Here is a 4,543-nt window from a genome sequence, read left to right on the forward strand (position 1 = left end):
TCGACTGATCTGTAGGAAAATAACTGCCATCTAGCGTTGACTTTATAGTACAGTGTATTATGATGGGATAAATATTTGGATTTGCATTGTGAATGTTCTGCTGGCAAATATTTAATTTTGGTTTGAAACTTTATTGTTAAACTTTAAAACTTACTTAACTTAAAGTTACCTGACAAAAATTATATTTTGATGAATGCATTAAAATGAATTTTGTTGCTGTAAATTCTTCGAATATAACTTCTACGATTACTGGGCTAGAGATGACATGAGTCATAAAACACTGATAAGGTGAACGAATTTTGGAACAAGTAGTATCATATAGTGCCATCTTGTGATAATCTTAACTATTTTCACAATTTTACTGCGACTTTTTTAATAAGCGCGAGCTAGCAAATAAGTATGATTGATATTTCTTTGAGTTTCATTTATAGTTTAAAGTTGTCTATACCTCACAGAGGTTAATAAATTGTGCAAAACTCTAGTTTCATAGATGAGTGTAATGACGTTGATATTATTTGATTTGCTGTTCATATTTCCACTTTGATAAAACTGAAGTTTTTTCTTTATGTGTAAAAACTGAATATACAATGGAACTGATAAGACCTGCTATAAAACTCATATCTTCTATGTATTCAATTCTAAAAGACTGTTTATTCATTTCCCATATTCGTACAGTAGCTATCTGACCAAGCTGTCATTTTGAACTGATAGATTAGAAGGAAGACAGCTATTCAATATTGCCCACTTATAATTCTTGGGTTGCTTTTGTCAAATACTGGGATTTCACTGTCACTTCTATAATGCTTACAGTGCCTCAAAGTGCGGAGCAAGCGTTTGCAGCAACGGAACGCGAGCCGTAAACCCTTGGATTCACAGTGTTCGGCACCCTTAATCAATAAGCCACGCTCAACTTAACTGTAATGGAAAACAATCAATTTTGAAAAGTGGAAATTATCTCTATTATTGCTGTGAAACTTTAAAATAGATTAGAAAGTAAAAAATTATAGTCTAAATAAAACTACATGATCAGTTTTAAAAACAATTTTTGATGTGAAAGCGTTTATTAAATGAAATTGTAGCTTGTTTATGATGCATGGTATTCATATACACTGATATTTACCAAACAAATGAGTATTCACAATGCAATATGTTCTGCAAATGTTATGTAAAATATACAAAAGAAAAGTTTGAAATAAATGCAACGAAAGAAATACAAGCAGAGACGAAGGTACAAATAAATCAAATTTCTTTCTTCACATAACTCGTATTGCAGATCACTTAAATATTTTACCAATGGTGTTCGGCTTTAATGTTATTCATTATGAACCATTTGGCTGCTGGAGCAGGAGATACCACTTATATACAAGATGAAGAAAGGTGCAAGACTTATAATTAGATTACTCTTTCACGTCAGACTAACGATTTAATGCAGTATTCCACAATCCTACGTTATCTAAGCCACAGTCTTTTTCATTATACGTATATTCATTGAGGATAAGTATCCAACTCATAATAACTTATAAAACTGTCTGTAATTCTCTCTCTAAGTGAGAGTGACTTCTCTAAGATGTGATGGTTTGAGAATAGGGCTAAGCAAGGAATTGTTATATTACATAACCTTTGATAAAGTTAGAGGATTAGAGTAAAAATAAAAGATTGCTTGAAAATTTTTATCTCTAGATTACATTTAGATTGTAATGATCTAAACCCACGCCCTTATCAGAGCAAGCTATCTTCTTAAAGCAAAACTGACAATCAACTTCGTAATGAATATAGCTAATTAAACATACTTCTCTGTATGTATCAATTTAAAGGCCTTGTTTTGTTAATTATCTTTCCTATTAATGACATTTTCAACTGTAAACTCACAGGGTTAGGCAAAGTTATAAAATTTAAGTTAGTCCCAAAAACATACATTAAACTAACTATTCAAAACAATTGGTCCAGCATGGCCAAGAGGTTAGGGTAATCTGAAGGTCGCAGGTTCGAATTCCCCTCACGCCAAACACATTCGCCATTTTGACGGTAGGAGCGTTATAATGTGATGGTCAATCCCGCTATTCTTTGGTTTAAGAGGAGGTCAAAAGTTCACGGTGGCTGATGATGACTAGCTTTTTTCCCCCGTAGCCTCACACTGCTAAATTAGGAACGGCTAACGCAGATAGCCCTCGTGTAACTTCGCGCGAAATTCAAAAAACAAAAAACATATCTGTTTATTTGAAAACAAAACTCAAAACAAACAAGCGAAACAGTTTCTATGGTAAAAGTGTAATAACAACAATTATAAGGTTAGATATATTAATCATTCTGATCAATACTGCTAATGAATGTAACAATAGAGAAACAATAAGAGTATACTACAAAAATGATACCTTTTAATTATTTGGTTAAAGCTACACAAAGTGCTGTCTGTGCTCTGCCTACCACGGATTTTTTTTTTTTTTTTTTTTATAATCACATAGTGTGTGGTAGCTAATGTATGGAAGCCTCAAATATTTGGTATTCTTGAGTAGTTAAGTATTCTAAACACCAATTACACCTTTTTAGCGGCTTGTAGAATGACTCTGAGCTTTCTTTTTCTGTTATTTTCAAGCACAAACTTTTAGACACCTACCCCTCAGTGGCAAGGAAGGAGGTATATCTGCGGACTTACAACGCTAGAAACAGGGTTTCGATAACTGTGGTGAGAGGAATACATATAGCCCTTTTTATAGTTTTGTGCTTTACTACAAGCAAACGGACTTTAAGCTCATAACTACATCTCTTGACTAATTCTAAACCTAATTATAGTCGCGGCTATTGAGAATTACTTCTTGTTCTAATTCTTCAGCACACGAATAATACATGTACCATTTGAAAACGGAATAAATTTTACTCATTTGGTTCTCAAACATAATCACGAATACCACATGCAATCCAAACTCTTAGTAATAGATTTATTAGAGCTCAACTTGCAGGCATGTACCATACTAGTTAAACATATGTGTTATAACATGAGACTTTAACTTTGGTTATATATTTATTGAATAAGTATCCTTCTTTCAGGCTACATGTTATTCACTTGCTTTCTGGAGTACAGAAGTTTCCAACAAGTACGTTTGTAATAATTTATAAGAACCTGTAAAATACTATCAACATTTCCGATAAATTAAATTTCTCTGTGTTATCAATGCACTAGAATAACGAACATCAGTGATACCAAAACAGTATTTCATTGTTCTACATCGATACAACAATTGTTCTAAATGCTGTGTGAGAGGTTTTCCATTTCTTGTGTTTTTCATACTTGTAAAATGCATAACAGACATTTGAATAAAAGAGGAGCACAATTCCGAATATGTGTAATTTGTTTGGTTATCCGTTTCATTATGTGGTATTTCTGTGCTTCAATAAATGAGGTACTTTTTTATTTGCTTCTTTATTTTTTTAAATTCGCGCTAAGCCACACGAGGGTTACTGCGCTAGCCATCACTAATTTAGCAATTTAAAAATAGAGGGAAGGTAGCTAGTCATTTAAAAAAGATTCCAAGTTCTTAAAACCTGAATTTAGTTGTCAGCTAGCATGATAACTTGTTCTTCTTTACTTGTTAGTAGATACATTTGTCCAAATAACATGTCTCATTAATATTAGTTTATTATTGCAGATTTTATAGTTTATCGTTAGGGAATTTACTTTGATCCACAATTTAGGATTTTATTATTTGGGATTATTTTTTTCTGTCTTTCATCTGAGTTGCCTCCGCTTGTACAGCGGTAAGTCTGCGGATTTACAACGCTAAAATCAGGGGTTCAATTCCTCTCGGTGGGCTCAGCAGATAGCCTGATGTGGCTTTGCTATAAAAACACACACACACACACACACACACATTCATCTGAGTTTCAGTGTTATGCGCAATTTTGAGTAAAACTGTAATAAAACACTTTTACGAGCGACGCTAACAACATTTTTTATTTACAACATGCCAGTATTTCAAAATAAAATATTTACTATTTCACTCTTCTTTATTGTTCATTTCTGACAGAAAAAAATTAGTTATCATGCTAAACAAACTTGCATTTCCCTTAAAAATTATGTTAATAACCTACGTGTATAGGACACAATAAGAAAGTGGCTTACACTATAAAATAGTTGTTAGTTAAATAAATCTTGAAAGAAGCACAAATTAGAAAGGTGCATCATATCTGTTGAACGTGTGGGGAAGTGGACTTGTAGTACAGTGGGCTGTCACATTAGTTGAATGAATGTTGCAATGGTTTTTGTTTCTGATCATGAAAGTTTTTACTACAGAGTAAGTTGTATGGTAGTACAGGTTTATACTAAACGTGAGTGACGTAAACCACGAAAATGGACGGTCTCTAAATCAAGATGGCGACCTTGCTACATTCGTCACCTAATAGGCTTGCTTCTTCAGTCTTGGGAGCATTGTAATGTGACAGACAATCGCACTATTCATTGGTAGAAAATCGTCCAAGAGGTAGGTAATGTTTACTACTTGCTTGCCCTCTGGTCTATCACTTCTAAATCTTCTAACGTAGATAGTGC

This window comes from Tachypleus tridentatus, chromosome 4 (assembly GCF_004210375.1).
Source record: "Tachypleus tridentatus isolate NWPU-2018 chromosome 4, ASM421037v1, whole genome shotgun sequence".
NCBI lineage: Eukaryota > Metazoa > Arthropoda > Merostomata > Xiphosura > Limulidae > Tachypleus > Tachypleus tridentatus.